Here is an 18,885-nt window from a genome sequence, read left to right as displayed (position 1 = left end):
AGAGCTCACAGAGAGCCAATAAAAAAGTAGCCATAAAGTCACAACCGGCTGGCATAAGAAGGATAGGGAAACTAATTCTGAATACTTATGTACCCATGCAACTCACACGCACCGTGTTAGTAGGAGTCCTAGACCGACAGATCGCCGTCGCTGGCTCCGGCCTGACTGAATGCATGACGGAGCTGTTGGACGCGTCAGTCCACGGTTGACGAGTTTGTCCGGCCGCCCAGAACAATGTCTTGAGGCGCGGCCACCATCTGTTCTTCTTGCCTTGGGAGTTGCATAAGCTTCATAGTTCAAGAGTTTCAGTGTAAGCAATCAGAAAGTTGCCAAAGCAGTGGACTAGTGCAATCACTCAGCCATCCTGGCTTGGCCGCATGGATCACTCACCCGGACAGGAAGAGTTCTAGACGGATGTGGCGCCTTAGCTAACATTGGAACCACCGGCCGGGAGTACACCGCCATGGACCAGTGTGGCACCACATGCATAGCTGCTGGATGCATCTTGTTGCACGGTCGACATTGCATGTCTGCCGACGAGGTCGTTCCCCGTGGGCATGGACGAGAGGACGTGGTGGCACGGTGCCACACGGCCACCGGTGACTAGATGGTGCTGTGCAGCCATGGTTGAGGAGTCGTGGCAGTTTGAAGCGGCGCGGCCTCCAGCGACGAGATCGTTCGGCGCTGCCATGGACAACGGGTCTTGCTCGCGGCCGGCGGCGGCGAGGTTATTTGGCGCCGCCATGGAGAGAGCAGCGGGAGAAACAACGAACCCTAGCTCATGCGGCACGAGTACGTATAGTATCTACAGGCATTGGATACGTACGTGTTTGGATTGAAAACTGGAATCGGGAATGGGCCGGCAAAGTGAGTCTACGCGCTTTAAGATTTGCGTCGCCACGTGGCGTCAATCGGGTTGGGTCTCACGTCCTACTTATGCCAAGACAGACACAAGGACTCTTAATAGTATGTTCTTTCCTCGATAGATAAAAACCACTCGCGTACTAGAATGACAGTTCTACTGATAAAACACCACTACTAAGGAACTACAATGATGATAATACACCACCACTGGAAAACCGACTGCAGCAAACATGAACTTGTTGTTCGATGGCAGGCCACGCATCTCAACAGCCACAAAGACGTCCCACCAGATGAAAGGTAGCTTCTTTCTGAACGTTGTAGTCCGCCAGGGTGCGGTGGTCCTCAAGCTGCTTGCGAGCAAAGATGAGGCGTTGCTGTCTAGGGGCATACCGTCCAGCTCGTAGAGCTTCACCTTCACACTGCCAACAGTGTCCGAGCGCCCAACCTCAAGGGTGATGGTGTTTCCTGGCAGCATCTTCACATATATTTTCATCACAACAGTTGGACTGCATGGGAGGAGTGTGAGGAGAAGAGTGGACCCTTTACAAATGTTGTGGTCAGCCAAGGTGAGTTTGCCGTCCTCCAGCTGTTTGTTAGCAAAGATGAGGCACTGCTGGACCTTGGGAAAGCCCTCAATGTCTTCGATCTTAGCCTTCACATTGTCAATGGTGTCTAGGCTGTCGACCTCGAGAGTGATGGTCCTGCCTTCTAGTGTCTCTGTCACAAAGATTTGCATCTTTTCTTGGAGGTCAAGCGTGGAATCATGCTGGATGCCGTAATCCGCCAATGTACGGTTGTCTTCCAGCTGCACCCCGTCGAAGATGAGGCGGTACCGCTCCTGGATCTTTGCCTTGATGGTGTAAAGGGTGTCTGACAAGTGGACCCCCCTGAGACAGATTTTCCTGCCGGCGGGATTCTTGACAAAGATGTGCACTTTGGATGGGCTAGCAAACCAAAAACCACCAATTGTTAGACAATATTTAGGCTGTAGAACAATAAACAAAAACATCAACAATTCCAGCAGGTAGAGAAGCAAGTACCTCAATAAAAAACAATACAAGCAAGCAGAGAAATCTACTCCGTAAATACCTGGTTTATACAAAACATGGTATCGCACTGAGCCTAGCATGCAAAGTTCAAGACTTGAGCAACCATAAAAATATACATGGTATCACTCAGTTCTTTATATTGAAGAGACTAGTTATAAGTATTCATCAAGTGATACTTCTATTCGGGTAACATGCATGTCAAGTGAGACACATTTTCTTAACCGTGTAGCAGCAAACATCGGCATCTTTCTCTACTCCCACCTATACAGCCACCACCATGCGGGGTGTTGTCTTGCTCCCCGTAGGCATCTCCATCTTCACCTTCCTCAAGGGAGAACACAATCTCTCTCCTCACCTCTCTCAGCCCAAAACTCACCCCAATACAGCTGCATCATCACCCTCTGACCCCCCATCATTCCCCATCAGTCCTGCAGTTCCGTTATGCTAATGGTCCTTTCCTCCACCATTTCGTCCCACTCCGATGTCATGTTCCCAATCACCAATTCACCATAATGCCCAGCAAATCTCTACCATGTTCTCAATCACCACCAGCGATGAATGGTGGCATCTTAGTATGAACAATCATATAGGACATGGGGCAACTTCAACACATGTCCTACTGTGTGGTAACGAAGGTGCACCATTCGATTCTTGCCGCAGTTGCAAACAAGATTCTTCTCCAAGTATGACGCCTCACCTTTAGCAAACTCTGCTACCTATCGTGTCGGGACAAACAACAAGTTTCTCCCACTTCCCTCCTTGTCAATCATCGCACACACCTACACCTCTATTCCCTCTAATCACAAATGTATTCAAAATATGATGGTGCATATCGTCAGATGTGCATGAGGTGAATTTAATTACGACTAACCAAATCAAAGGAGAAAAGCTATTTTGTTGATCATCCTCCATATAGAAAAACAAAACGTAGAACTACAAACAATGACAACTCACTAATCCGGTAATCCCACACTTCAACGAATATGCATAGCCAATATAGCTGGAGAAGAACATTCATGGCGAATACACCGGCTAGTGCAGATATGGAAGCTTTTCAATATTAACACATTAATAATATGCACTATTTGATGGAAGGGGTTGTTCATATGTTCTATTTCTAAGAAATGAACAGATAAAATAAATAGAAACAGGGTAAGAAGCAGAAAGCACACATGTAGAAACTATTGGTTATAATCCAATCGACCAACTATTGCTTGTTGCTATGACAAATGCTTTTCATTGTGAAAAGAAATGAAACTACAGTTCAGTATAACGAAGCAAATCTTCTGGCCAAAAAACTTACCAACTAATAGACATAAGCTTGTTCCCGTGGATATAACAACTTGCATTGATTGCAAGGTTCAGGATTAATAAACAATTTATAAGCATTGACTAACATGAAAATCAAATCTTCCATTACCGATTGGCATGTCAATTACTGATTTAAACTTTGTAGAACGGTTAAAAGTGCAAAAAGGTGTGACGACACCCAGGTGTCCCAGCACCCTCCAGTCTTGTCCGTATAGGGGCAATAAAATTTGTGCTAACCACTGTCTAGCCTTTGCAGTACCAGAATAATTAGGCAGGCTTTTTTAAGCTGGAGCAGGAAGTAGCATGCAGGAAAAGGTCTAGCAGGACGCCCGGGTGATATTTTAGTTCCCTTTTCAAAGAAATATGCAGCTACAATATAACTTTCAGGTGTTCATAATGGGACTATTAGCACCTGAGGAGTACTTGAACACTGTAAACTCATATGAGTGTGGTTTTTTGTAGGCCGAGCTCTGTGGTACCTCCTATCTACACCATTCACTGAACTGTTTTGTTTCTAGAGATACGCGCAAAGGCTGACCTGTTTTACAGGGCTGAGTAATTTGTTACACAAATGTTGGCATCTGTCGCATGCAGACCCGTGGCAACGACTTGTCCTACTTTCCAGCACACCCTCTCTCTCAGCCGCCTGCAAGATTTAAATATTGATAGAGATACTGCCAGCCCACGGCATTGCAACTTCAAGGCATGCGTACAGTGATCTCAGCAAAAAAGCTCTCTCCTTCCTCCTCCTTTCTCTCTCAAGCCTCTCACACCCACCTCTCTTCTTCCTCTTCCTTTCTCTCTCAAGCATCTCACAACCACTCTCTTTCTTATTCCTCTTCCTTTATCTCTCACGTGTGCATTCTTGGAGAGAGATCCCTCCCTCAACAGCACCTCTCTCTCTTCTCTTTTTTCTCTAACGCACAACACTTCTCTCCTCTTCTCACATCACCCTCATTCTCTCTGCTCATGTTCTCTCTCTCTCTCTCTTCTTCTTCTTCTTCTTCTCTTTCTCTCACAGCCTGGAGCCGTTCTATGAGGAGCAGTATTTCTCTCACAGCCTGGAGCCGTTCTATGAGGAGCAGTACCGGCAAGGATGTCCGGCGAGCTGTGGATCTGCAAGGAGGTGGAAGAGTGTTAGAGATAATCACGATTAGGCATCTGAGTCCGGCACGGACTCGTAGCCCAGGCCGAGTCGGCTGTGTATAGGTAGATAGGTAGTGTTATATATACCTGTACGTGATTCCCCCTGTAAGGATCAGATCAAAGTAATACAAAACATAGGTGCGACACGCACCTATTAGCCATCAACTTGCGGCCTCGTATTGCCTCTTTACGATCCAGCGGCGACTTTGCATGTACGTGTACGTGCTTGTACAGCCGGCCGATAGCTAGCTTGATCTAGCTAGCTTCCAACGTGCGTGCGTCTCCTTGGCGAAACCACACGGCCGTCTAGTGCAACTAGCGGCTGCTGCGTACGTACGTGCACCGGCGGAAAGTACTCGTCCGGAGCGACGTCCGACGCGGGCCTGTGGCCAACAATTGGTATCTAGAGCTTTGGTATTGACGTGATTCTCGGGAAGCAATCGAAGGATCATGTCGACCACGGGCAAGGAGATTGTGACGGCGGCAGCGGGAGCACCGATGCCGATGGTGGGGGGATCACAATTCCCCCGTCTGGATCGAGAGGACTACGCACTATGGGCGATGAACATGGAGGTCGCGATGGAGGGAGCTGAGTTCTGGGAAGCCGTCGACCCGGGCGGCGCCGAGTACGCAAAGGGCGCGGCGAAGTACCGGAAAGATCGTCAGGCGTTAACAGCGATCTACTCCGCCATGCCGAAGGATGTGCTGCAACACCTCGTCGGAAAGAACTCGGCGAAGGAGGCATGGGAGACCATCAAGATCCTGCACCAGGGTCATGACCGTGTCAAGGAAGCACACCTTCAGTCCCTGATGAGAAGCTACGAGTGCCTGAAGATGGATGAAAGTGAGACGGTTGATCAGTTTGCCGCCCGTCTCAAGACCCTCGTCAACGGCATACGCAGCTATGGTTCAACCCTAGAAGAAGTTGCGATCGTACGACGATTTTTGCGCGCCGCGCCTGCACGCTACATCCAGATCGTCACGTCGATCGAACAATGTCTCGACCTAAAGACTCTCACGGTCGAGGATCTCGTCGGAAGGTTCAAGGCCCACGACGAGAGAATTCGTCTCAGCTTCGGCGATTCGAAGGAGAGTGAGCATCTCATGCTTACAATGGCTCAATGGATGGCCTTGATGAAAGAAAAGCAAGGTGGATCCTCGAGCGGCAGTAAAGCAAAGGAGAAGCAACGCCCGGCGAGAAAGGACTTCGCTGGACAGGAAGAAAAGGCTGGAAAACCAAGGAGAAAATTTGACATAAAGAAAGTAAAGTGTCACAATTGTGGAATCCTCGGTCACTTCAAGTCTGATTGCAAGAATCCACCGAAGGAAAGAGCTCTCATGGCCAAGGGAGGCGATGATAGCGACATGATGCTCATGGTCGAAGTATGCGAGCTTATGGACAAGGTGGGTCCAGCTCCAAAGGCGCCGGCTACCGAGGTTGTCACGCTCAACGAAGAGAAGGTTTATCTTCATGACAAGCAGAGGACGAACACGGCGGGACACGTGTGGTACCTCGACACGGGAGCAAGCAACCACATGACTGGCGACAAGGACCAGTTTTCTGAGCTAAATCTCTCGGTGGGAGGCACGGTTCGGTTCGGTGACGGGCGAACCGTTGGCATCACAGGGCGAGGCACTGTCCTGTTTGAGCTGAAGAACGGCGGTCACAAGGTACTCACAGATGTGTACTATATTCCCAAACTAAAGAGCAACATCATAAGTCTCGGCCAGCTTGAGGAGCGTGGTTGCAAGATTGTGCTCGAAGATGGCTATTTATGGGGGTATGACCGTCAAAGGATGTTGATCATGAAAGTGCAGAGGTCGCCGAACAGACTCTACATCCTCAACTTGGATCCTGTGGATCCAGTATGTCTCTTGTCAAGCATGGAAGACTCGGCATGGAAGTGGCACGCGCGCTACGGTCATCTAAATTTTCAAGCTCTTCGGCAACTTGGACAAAAGGAGATGGTACGTGGTCTACCGTGCATCGATCATGTTGAGCAAGTGTGCGACGGTTGCCTTGTTGGGAAACAAAGGCGGGCCTCGTTCCCCAGAGAGGGAAACTTTAGAGCAAGTAAAGCTCTTGAGTTGGTCCATGGAGATTTGTGCGGCCCTATTACTCCGGCTACCCCAGCTGGGAACAAATACTTCTTGCTCATCGTCGACGACTTCAGCAGATACATGTGGATTGTGTTGTTGAAGACGAAAGATCAAGCTTTGCAAGCCTTCAGGAAAGTAAAGATGGCAGCCGAAGTCGAGTCTGAAGCCAAGCTGAAGGCCCTCCGTACCGATCGGGGGGGTGAGTTCAAGTCTCGTGAATTCACGGAATTTTGCGAAGCACATGGGATCAAGCGGTATCTTACGGCGCCATATTCACCACAGCAAAACGGTGTTGTGGAACGGAGGAATCAAACCGTGGTGGCGATGGCACGAAGCATGATGAAGAGCAAAGGGATGCCGGGCAAGTTTTGGGGTGAGGCGGTCAACACGGCCGTTTATTTGCTGAATCGGGCTCCAACCAAGAGTGTGGTTGGGATGACGCCGTATGAAGCATGGTACGGGCACAAGCCCGCGGTTGATCATCTTCGCACTTTTGGGTGCGTCGCGCATGTGAAGACGGTGGCCGGGCATACTAGCAAGTTGGCGGACCGGAGTACTCCAATGGTGTTGGTTGGCTATGAAGCGGGCACGAAGGCATATCGTGCATGCAACCCCTCTAACAATAAGGTGGTTGTAACGCGTGACGTGGTCTTTGAAGAAGCAAGGTCATGGAATTGGAACTCCACCGAGCCGGTATACCCGATCTCTGATGAAATGTTTCACGTTTTTTACAACGATTCTGAGCGTGCAGATAATATTGATCAACCGGACACTTCGGCGGCACGGAGCGATGCTCGAGACGACGACGCGCGGCGAGACGCGTCAGGGAGTTCACCTGTATCTGGTGGCGTCCCAGGAAGAGACGCTGCGAGCGGCGCTACAGGCAGCAGCAGCAGTGGAGAGAGAGCCACGTATCCTGCACCCGGCAGCCCAGCCAGGTGCGCTGGAGGCAGCAGCGGCCCAGCACCAGGCTCTCCACCAGGGAGTTCTTCCCACGAGCCAGAAAGCCCAGCCGCTACCCAATCTCCACAAGGCCACGTGACAGGAGGTCCAGAAGTGCATGCACGTGAAGCAACTTCAGATTTCGTGGCTGGTTCTTCTGGTGCACGTGCAGATAGCTCAGGAGAGCCCCAATCGCCAGAAAATAGAAGCTTGGCACCTTCAGATGAATTTTCTTCGTCTTCGACAGAACAGGAGAGGAGGGAACATCCGCCTACGCCAGTCCGTCTTCGACCAGTGTTAGATTTATATCCGAAGAAAGCGCTTCAGAAGGTAAATCCGGTGAAAATTAAAAGAAAAGGACGACAATGTTTGCTAAGTGTCGAGGAACCGACGAAATTTGAAGATGCAAACAAAGAGGAGTACTGGCGTCGTGCTATGGATGAAGAGTTGGGATCGATACGAGACAACAAAGTATGGGAGCTCGCGGATCTTCCCAACGGCCATAAAGCCATAGGGCTCAAGTGGGTGTACAAAGTCAAGAAGGATGCCGAAGGGAACTTGCTGAGGCATAAAGCTCGGCTCGTAGCTAAAGGATTCGTGCAAGAGCAAGGTGTGGACTTTGAGGAAGTGTTCGCTCCAGTCACAAGGATGGAATCGGTGAGGCTAGTTATAGCTCTCGCGGCTCAAGAATCTTGGAAGCTACATCACATGGATGTAAAATCTGCATTTTTGAACGGGGAGTTGAAAGAAGAAGTTTACGTGAAGCAACCACCGGGGTACATCAAGGAAGGAGAGGAACACAAGGTGTTGAAGCTACACAAGGCATTGTACGGGCTACATCAAGCTCCTCGGGCGTGGAACATCAAGCTTGACCGTACATTGATTTCTCTTGGTTTTGAGAAAAGTCCACTCGAACATGCTATGTACAAGCGAGGTAAAGGCAAGGATCGTCTCTTAGTGGGCATCTATGTTGATGATCTCTTGATAACTGGAGCAGACGAAGAGGAGATTGCTCGATTCAAGCTACAGATGAAGGAGCTATTCAAGATGAGTGATCTAGGGCTCTTGACTTACTACCTCGGGATCGAGGTACATCAAAAGCCGGAGGGGATCACACTATGCCAGGAGGCATATGCAAAGAAGATACTTGAAAGCTGTAGCATGGAGGATTGCAACCCAAGTTTTGTTCCAATGGAGCCTCGACTGAAACTTAGCAAAAGGAGTGAAGCCTCTGCGGTTGATGCAAAGGAGTATAGAAGTGTGGTCGGAAGCCTAAGGTATCTTGTGAATACACGACCGGACTTGGCCTATTCCGTTGGCATAGTGAGTCACTTCATGGAAGCGCCCACGACTGAACATTGGGCAGCTGTCAAACATATACTCAGGTACATCAAAGGGACAACAAACTTCGGTTGTGTCTATTTGAGAGAGAAGAAGGAGATGGTGGAGCTACTTGGCTATAGTGATAGCGACCTGGCAGGAGATGTGGACGACCGTAAAAGTACCTCGGGAGTGGCATATTTCTTGGGCGGGAGCATAGTGACTTGGCTATCACAAAAGCAAAAGGTGGTCGCATTATCATCCTGCGAAGCGGAGTATATTGCAGCTGCGACCGCGGCGGGTCAAGGGGTGTGGCTAGGAAGGCTACTCGGTGACCTCATAGATAAGGAAGCAGAGAGTGTGGTGCTCAATGTTGATAACAAGTCTGCGATTGCCCTATGTAAGAATCCAGTGCATCATGATAGGACAAAGCACATCGACATACGGTATCACTACATACGGGAGTGCGTGGAAGAAAGCAAGATTGAAGTCAACTATGTTTGCACCGACGACCAGCTTGCAGATATCCTGACCAAGTCTTTGGGGCGGCAGAAGTTTACGGAGATGCGGGGAAGGATCGGTGTCAAAGTTGTGAAGTGAGGACATCGTGCTTAGGGGGGTGATTGTTAGAGATAATCACGATTAGGCATCTGAGTCCGGCACGGACTCGTAGCCCAGGCCGAGTCGGCTGTGTATAGGTAGATAGGTAGTGTTATATATACCTGTACGTGATTCCCCCTGTAAGGATCAGATCAAAGTAATACAAAACATAGGTGCGACACGCACCTATTAGCCATCAACTTGCGGCCTCGTATTGCCTCTTTACGATCCAGCGGCGACTTTGCATGTACGTGTACGTGCTTGTACAGCCGGCCGATAGCTAGCTTGATCTAGCTAGCTTCCAACGTGCGTGCGTCTCCTTGGCGAAACCACACGGCCGTCTAGTGCAACTAGCGGCTGCTGCGTACGTACGTGCACCGGCGGAAAGTACTCGTCCGGAGCGACGTCCGACGCGGGCCTGTGGCCAACAATTGGTATCTAGAGCTTTGGTATTGACGTGATTCTCGGGAAGCAATCGAAGGATCATGTCGACCACGGGCAAGGAGATTGTGACGGCGGCAGCGGGAGCACCGATGCCGATGGTGGGGGGATCACAATTCCCCCGTCTGGATCGAGAGGACTACACACTATGGGCGATGAACATGGAGGTCGCGATGGAGGGAGCTGAGTTCTGGGAAGCCGTCGACCCGGGCGGCGCCGAGTACGCAAAGGGCGCGGCGAAGTACCGGAAAGATCGTCAGGCGTTAACAGCGATCTACTCCGCCATGCCGAAGGATGTGCTGCAACACCTCGTCGGAAAGAACTCGGCGAAGGAGGCATGGGAGACCATCAAGATCCTGCACCAGGGTCATGACCGTGTCAAGGAAGCACACCTTCAGTCCCTGATGAGAAGCTACGAGTGCCTGAAGATGGATGAAAGTGAGACGGTTGATCAGTTTGCCGCCCGTCTCAAGACCCTCGTCAACGGCATACGCAGCTATGGTTCAACCCTAGAAGAAGTTGCGATCGTACGACGATTTTTGCGCGCCGCGCCTGCACGCTACATCCAGATCGTCACGTCGATCGAACAATGTCTCGACCTAAAGACTCTCACGGTCGAGGATCTCGTCGGAAGGTTCAAGGCCCACGACGAGAGAATTCGTCTCAGCTTCGGCGATTCGAAGGAGAGTGAGCATCTCATGCTTACAATGGCTCAATGGATGGCCTTGATGAAAGAAAAGCAAGGTGGATCCTCGAGCGGCAGTAAAGCAAAGGAGAAGCAACGCCCGGCGAGAAAGGACTTCGCTGGACAGGAAGAAAAGGCTGGAAAACCAAGGAGAAAATTTGACATAAAGAAAGTAAAGTGTCACAATTGTGGAATCCTCGGTCACTTCAAGTCTGATTGCAAGAATCCACCGAAGGAAAGAGCTCTCATGGCCAAGGGAGGCGATGATAGCGACATGATGCTCATGGTCGAAGTATGCGAGCTTATGGACAAGGTGGGTCCAGCTCCAAAGGCGCCGGCTACCGAGGTTGTCACGCTCAACGAAGAGAAGGTTTATCTTCATGACAAGCAGAGGACGAACACGGCGGGACACGTGTGGTACCTCGACACGGGAGCAAGCAACCACATGACTGGCGACAAGGACCAGTTTTCTGAGCTAAATCTCTCGGTGGGAGGCACGGTTCGGTTCGGTGACGGGCGAACCGTTGGCATCACAGGGCGAGGCACTGTCCTGTTTGAGCTGAAGAACGGCGGTCACAAGGTACTCACAGATGTGTACTATATTCCCAAACTAAAGAGCAACATCATAAGTCTCGGCCAGCTTGAGGAGCGTGGTTGCAAGATTGTGCTCGAAGATGGCTATTTATGGGGGTATGACCGTCAAAGGATGTTGATCATGAAAGTGCAGAGGTCGCCGAACAGACTCTACATCCTCAACTTGGATCCTGTGGATCCAGTATGTCTCTTGTCAAGCATGGAAGACTCGGCATGGAAGTGGCACGCGCGCTACGGTCATCTAAATTTTCAAGCTCTTCGGCAACTTGGACAAAAGGAGATGGTACGTGGTCTACCGTGCATCGATCATGTTGAGCAAGTGTGCGACGGTTGCCTTGTTGGGAAACAAAGGCGGGCCTCGTTCCCCAGAGAGGGAAACTTTAGAGCAAGTAAAGCTCTTGAGTTGGTCCATGGAGATTTGTGCGGCCCTATTACTCCGGCTACCCCAGCTGGGAACAAATACTTCTTGCTCATCGTCGACGACTTCAGCAGATACATGTGGATTGTGTTGTTGAAGACGAAAGATCAAGCTTTGCAAGCCTTCAGGAAAGTAAAGATGGCAGCCGAAGTCGAGTCTGAAGCCAAGCTGAAGGCCCTCCGTACCGATCGGGGGGGTGAGTTCAAGTCTCGTGAATTCACGGAATTTTGCGAAGCACATGGGATCAAGCGGTATCTTACGGCGCCATATTCACCACAGCAAAACGGTGTTGTGGAACGGAGGAATCAAACCGTGGTGGCGATGGCACGAAGCATGATGAAGAGCAAAGGGATGCCGGGCAAGTTTTGGGGTGAGGCGGTCAACACGGCCGTTTATTTGCTGAATCGGGCTCCAACCAAGAGTGTGGTTGGGATGACGCCGTATGAAGCATGGTACGGGCACAAGCCCGCGGTTGATCATCTTCGCACTTTTGGGTGCGTCGCGCATGTGAAGACGGTGGCCGGGCATACTAGCAAGTTGGCGGACCGGAGTACTCCAATGGTGTTGGTTGGCTATGAAGCGGGCACGAAGGCATATCGTGCATGCAACCCCTCTAACAATAAGGTGGTTGTAACGCGTGACGTGGTCTTTGAAGAAGCAAGGTCATGGAATTGGAACTCCACCGAGCCGGTATACCCGATCTCTGATGAAATGTTTCACGTTTTTTACAACGATTCTGAGCGTGCAGATAATATTGATCAACCGGACACTTCGGCGGCACGGAGCGATGCTCGAGACGACGACGCGCGGCGAGACGCGTCAGGGAGTTCACCTGTATCTGGTGGCGTCCCAGGAAGAGACGCTGCGAGCGGCGCTACAGGCAGCAGCAGCAGTGGAGAGAGAGCCACGTATCCTGCACCCGGCAGCCCAGCCAGGTGCGCTGGAGGCAGCAGCGGCCCAGCACCAGGCTCTCCACCAGGGAGTTCTTCCCACGAGCCAGAAAGCCCAGCCGCTACCCAATCTCCACAAGGCCACGTGACAGGAGGTCCAGAAGTGCATGCACGTGAAGCAACTTCAGATTTCGTGGCTGGTTCTTCTGGTGCACGTGCAGATAGCTCAGGAGAGCCCCAATCGCCAGAAAATAGAAGCTTGGCACCTTCAGATGAATTTTCTTCGTCTTCGACAGAACAGGAGAGGAGGGAACATCCGCCTACGCCAGTCCGTCTTCGACCAGTGTTAGATTTATATCCGAAGAAAGCGCTTCAGAAGGTAAATCCGGTGAAAATTAAAAGAAAAGGACGACAATGTTTGCTAAGTGTCGAGGAACCGACGAAATTTGAAGATGCAAACAAAGAGGAGTACTGGCGTCGTGCTATGGATGAAGAGTTGGGATCGATACGAGACAACAAAGTATGGGAGCTCGCGGATCTTCCCAACGGCCATAAAGCCATAGGGCTCAAGTGGGTGTACAAAGTCAAGAAGGATGCCGAAGGGAACTTGCTGAGGCATAAAGCTCGGCTCGTAGCTAAAGGATTCGTGCAAGAGCAAGGTGTGGACTTTGAGGAAGTGTTCGCTCCAGTCACAAGGATGGAATCGGTGAGGCTAGTTATAGCTCTCGCGGCTCAAGAATCTTGGAAGCTACATCACATGGATGTAAAATCTGCATTTTTGAACGGGGAGTTGAAAGAAGAAGTTTACGTGAAGCAACCACCGGGGTACATCAAGGAAGGAGAGGAACACAAGGTGTTGAAGCTACACAAGGCATTGTACGGGCTACATCAAGCTCCTCGGGCGTGGAACATCAAGCTTGACCGTACATTGATTTCTCTTGGTTTTGAGAAAAGTCCACTCGAACATGCTATGTACAAGCGAGGTAAAGGCAAGGATCGTCTCTTAGTGGGCATCTATGTTGATGATCTCTTGATAACTGGAGCAGACGAAGAGGAGATTGCTCGATTCAAGCTACAGATGAAGGAGCTATTCAAGATGAGTGATCTAGGGCTCTTGACTTACTACCTCGGGATCGAGGTACATCAAAAGCCGGAGGGGATCACACTATGCCAGGAGGCATATGCAAAGAAGATACTTGAAAGCTGTAGCATGGAGGATTGCAACCCAAGTTTTGTTCCAATGGAGCCTCGACTGAAACTTAGCAAAAGGAGTGAAGCCTCTGCGGTTGATGCAAAGGAGTATAGAAGTGTGGTCGGAAGCCTAAGGTATCTTGTGAATACACGACCGGACTTGGCCTATTCCGTTGGCATAGTGAGTCGCTTCATGGAAGCGCCCACGACTGAACATTGGGCAGCTGTCAAACATATACTCAGGTACATCAAAGGGACAACAAACTTCGGTTGTGTCTATTTGAGAGAGAAGAAGGAGATGGTGGAGCTACTTGGCTATAGTGATAGCGACCTGGCAGGAGATGTGGACGACCGTAAAAGTACCTCGGGAGTGGCATATTTCTTGGGCGGGAGCATAGTGACTTGGCTATCACAAAAGCAAAAGGTGGTCGCATTATCATCCTGCGAAGCGGAGTATATTGCAGCTGCGACCGCGGCGGGTCAAGGGGTGTGGCTAGGAAGGCTACTCGGTGACCTCATAGATAAGGAAGCAGAGAGTGTGGTGCTCAATGTTGATAACAAGTCTGCGATTGCCCTATGTAAGAATCCAGTGCATCATGATAGGACAAAGCACATCGACATACGGTATCACTACATACGGGAGTGCGTGGAAGAAAGCAAGATTGAAGTCAACTATGTTTGCACCGACGACCAGCTTGCAGATATCCTGACCAAGTCTTTGGGGCGGCAGAAGTTTACGGAGATGCGGGGAAGGATCGGTGTCAAAGTTGTGAAGTGAGGACATCGTGCTTAGGGGGGTGATTGTTAGAGATAATCACGATTAGGCATCTGAGTCCGGCACGGACTCGTAGCCCAGGCCGAGTCGGCTGTGTATAGGTAGATAGGTAGTGTTATATATACCTGTACGTGATTCCCCCTGTAAGGATCAGATCAAAGTAATACAAAACATAGGTGCGACACGCACCTATTAGCCATCAACTTGCGGCCTCGTATTGCCTCTTTACGATCCAGCGGCGACTTTGCATGTACGTGTACGTGCTTGTACAGCCGGCCGATAGCTAGCTTGATCTAGCTAGCTTCCAACGTGCGTGCGTCTCCTTGGCGAAACCACACGGCCGTCTAGTGCAACTAGCGGCTGCTGCGTACGTACGTGCACCGGCGGAAAGTACTCGTCCGGAGCGACGTCCGACGCGGGCCTGTGGCCAACAAAGAGGCCATGGTGTGCTGTGTGCTATCGATAGGAGAGGATGGGCGGCTGAAAGGACGTGATAGAGCTTAGTGCGTGGCGTAGGAGGTGGCCGCTGACCGCCAGCGAGTGCCACGACGCGCACACCTCCATATGACGCCAGAAACAGGACTAGCATGCAGACCTGTACCTATTTTTACTATTTACCTAGACAGGACAGCTCCTGCTAATTACACTGCGTCCAACTGGTGTGTTGCTCCCCTAACTGCACAAATCCCGAACCGAATTAACGCTTCAGATAGAAGGCACCGGGGAGCTCGAGCTATGAAAGAACTTTGTGAACTCATATTTGGCAGGCCCAAGAAGAGTCCATTTGATTCAATCACCAGCTGAGGGATCTAAGCTGACAAAGTATGTGTTCCAGAATATTATACTCCAGTGAACAAAATGCTTTCCTAACAGGATATTGCACTGATCCTAACAGCAACCGAGGGGCTGATATACACCTAGCAGCTAGTATTAACTGCAGGAGACACGCAAACAAAATAGAAAAACTGTCTAGAAAAAGAACTCCGATCACTTACTCGTCCATGTCGGCACCGTCAATCTGCGACAAATGGCTGCGACCGTCGTCTTTGTTGTCCTCGCCACTGCTGCTGCTGTCGCCAATCTCCTCCTCGGAATCTGACAAGCCCATCAAATACGCAAGCCACTCAACGATCCCACACGTACGCATCATACACATTGCGAGCAGAAGGAGTAGGCAAAACTCACCAAGCATGCCTTCCGTGCCAGAGGTAGAGACACCTGGAGCAGCTTCCTCCACGTGGTCTTCCTGGTTGGGACCAGCTGACGACAAGTGCAGGTGCTTCTTCGGGGGCATTCTGGCAGGCTGGCTGTCAAGGATTTGATTTTCATGTTAGTATAAAGGATTTTGCGCAGGCATCTCTGTGACAGTCAGTAATTGATATGCCAATTAATTGCTAATGGAAGATTTGATTTCTTATCATGATGCAGGTGCGGCAAGTTGGAACTTGTAAGTAAACGTAAAGTTCTCAATTAACTAACTAGCACTTTCTGCTGGAATAGAATTATGGAACCAACAGCGAGCAGACAAATGCAAAATCAGCCAGCAAGACTCACCGTTACAGAAGCTAGCAAGCTAGAGGACAAGTTGCTACCTTACAATGCATCGATCTTCATCAGAAATCGGAGAGATATTGGTCTTATTGGTCATAGGGTTAAGCCCGACGTTCAAGCTCTACTTTCTGCTTGGTTGACTACTTTGCATTAGTTTGAACACTTTGGGCTTGTAACCTCCCCTCTACAGCATGGTCTCATGACCTTTGTAGTTATGTAACTTTGTTTCACTTATACTATAAATTAGAAAAATAGCATAGGGGACTCCCCAACTGTTTCAGGTCAAAACAAAGTTACACAAAAACGTCAACACTTGGAACAAGGTCTTACAAGCAACAAGAGAAATCTAGTCACGAAGGCTGACCAGTACGTATAACAATTTTCGACTATCTTCGCTGTTTATGCACATAAACAAAACAAAATTTCAGAAATATGGAGTGTCTAACTTGTAGATTCTATGGTATGAGGACACATATAACAATAATGCCGATGTATCTCCATCGATCACTATATGCAGAGTTTCTTCCACGAGAAGCAATGATGGTATGAGATTAGCAACAAATTCAGTGAGGAACCTACCTGATACCGACAGTAAAGGTCCATGAGGATCGTACCTGACACTGACAGTAGGATCTATACAGGCTAGAATTCACCCAATCCATATAGAAACGATTGCACGGCGGTAGATACGAGAGGTGAAACTCGGTTACGTTCAATATCAAAAATCAAACAGTGGTGCACCAAGACACCAAGTACAATTAATATATAGCACCAAAAAACAACTACCGTGAGGAACACAAGCTAACAAGCATCACAACCAAATCAGCAGGGCTGTTTTTATGGAACCACGTACGGGCTTGCAAGAGCAGGGGAGGGGCGGATGCATCTCGGTAGCCTACACAAGAGCAGCAGGGCTCTCAAGAACACCGTCTCTCTCGTCATCGTAGTTGGAGCTAGGTCAGGCGGGTTGGGTTTTGGGCTTTTGGCGTCGGGGAAGGATGAGGAGAGGACGAAGGAGGAGAAGCAGAGGGGACAGATTAGAGCTTACCGAGAGGAGGAAGATCGGGCGGCGCTGCGGCGGCGGTGGCGGACGAGGAGAGCGGTCGAAGCGAGAGATAGAGAAACGAGAGGAGAGGGTTGTCATCTTTTATATAGCAAAAAAGAGAGGAGAGGTGTATGGAGGAAGGAAGCCAACTGCAGAGACACTGACGACGCGGCCCCATGGCCATGGTCCACGACTTTTGACTTTGACACAGATATACTAGTATCCGGCCCCAGACACTGCTACGTGCAATAATCCTAGACGCACGGACCTGTTACGGAGTTTTACACGATCCTTCAACTAACTAATAGACACCCCCCCCCCCCCCCGGCCCCTGCCTCCCCTAATCTCCAATTTTATTTGTCCATTTTAGTTGGTCCGTAAAATCCTTAAGTAAAGATCGTGTGTCTAGCATTGCCGCTGCTACGTGAGCCAGCCATCCAACACAGTCTTAAACAAACAGACAAATTTCATGTGGATTGAATGATTTTCATTTAAACTGGATCAAAATCATGAAAAGTTTGACATGTTTCATTAAACAAAAGCGGACGTGACATTTTTTTTAACATAGCAAAACTTTCTCGCCGGCCGTAGAGACTTCCATGTTCCACTGGTCTTCCCCACATCCGGCGAGGAAGGGCAAGACATGGGACATGGACATGCCCACATCCGTCTACTATGTCCATCTCTTCCTCACCGGAGTCGGCCGCCTGGCTCTTGATGTCGCCGGTCGGGTGAGGTCCACAACGACGTGGACGAGCCAGCCTCGTTTTCTTTGCGGGCGGCATGAACGACGCGAAGCTGCTGACGTACGCGGTCATGTTCATGTCCGTATTTGCCTACACTAATAGAAAAAGGGCCTAATGTGAGACACATTAGTCCTGGTTTGTAACAGAACCGACACTAATGTGACCATTAGTGCCGGTTCCAACGGCTAGGCGGGCGGAGCTCATTAGTACCGGTTCATGGCGAACCTTTAGCACCGGTTCGTACCACGAACCGGTATTAAAGAGACTGGTGGCAGGATGTTGTCAGTCTGGGGCCCCTCCAACACCTTTAGTACCGGTTCGTGCCACGAACCGGTACTAAAGGTCGTCCTACATAAACCCTTCGTCCACCTGAGCTCGCTCTGTTCTTCCCCTTTCCCCTCTCCTCTCTGTTCTTCCCCTCTTCCTCTTGAGCTCATCACACATTTTACCCAAATTTTGTCAAGATTTGAAGGCCCCTATCCATTCGAATGATCACAAAGGTTAGCAACTTTGTCCTTTCATATCTCATTGCTAGATTAGCTCTTGCAATGCTCTATATAGTGATTAATTTGTGAGTTTAGTAATTTGGGAGGAATTATATGTGCTAGTATTTGATTTATATGCAATTTGAGGTCAAAATAACACTTAGTTTGCATATGTAGGTGTGGTTTACTTAGTGCCTTCTAAATCTCGGTCGTAACCACCGTCGATCGCCTGCACCGTCCCGTTGCCAGCACCACCTTGTGGTGAGCCTCTTGTTCTTATCTTTTTTATCAAAAAAGAATTCATGTTTGTGTGATTTAGATATATAGTTACTCGTATAATTATCTTATCCGTACGTTGTTGGTTATACATAGTGCCATGGTATTGATATCCATCCCCGTCGGCCCTCGTCCGGTTTATGATTCGGATGTGGTATATTCTCTTTTATATAACTATTTGTTGCATTTCGTGTTTATGGCAAATTAAGCCCATCAAGTTGACATAGATATTTTTATCTAGGAGGTATGTGAACCGGAAATTCCAACCGACCCTATTGTCGAGAGGTTAAATTTAGTTGAAAGAGAAAACGAGTATTTGAAAGAAAAATTGAAAAGAATTGAGGGGGTGTTGGGGATATAACTAGTGGTGTAACCCGCCCAGGAGGGGCCGGGTCACACCGGACGAATCGTCACATGAAGCCCAGGTTATACTCTAGAGATGGCGGTTCAAGCAAG

At 49.6% G+C, this 18,885-nt stretch overlaps 1 pseudogene; it reads right to left on the bottom strand.

Moving 5' to 3' along the window:
• Positions 1 to 960: 960 nt before the first annotated feature.
• Positions 961 to 15,626, bottom strand: LOC141042550 (polyubiquitin 11-like; annotated as a pseudogene).
• Between the last annotated feature and the right edge of the window lie 3,259 nt (positions 15,627 to 18,885).

This window comes from Aegilops tauschii, chromosome 3, assembly GCF_002575655.3.
Source record: "Aegilops tauschii subsp. strangulata cultivar AL8/78 chromosome 3, Aet v6.0, whole genome shotgun sequence".
Taxonomy (NCBI): Eukaryota; Viridiplantae; Streptophyta; class Magnoliopsida; order Poales; family Poaceae; genus Aegilops; species Aegilops tauschii.
This window is presented reverse-complemented; position numbering and strand designations above follow the sequence as displayed.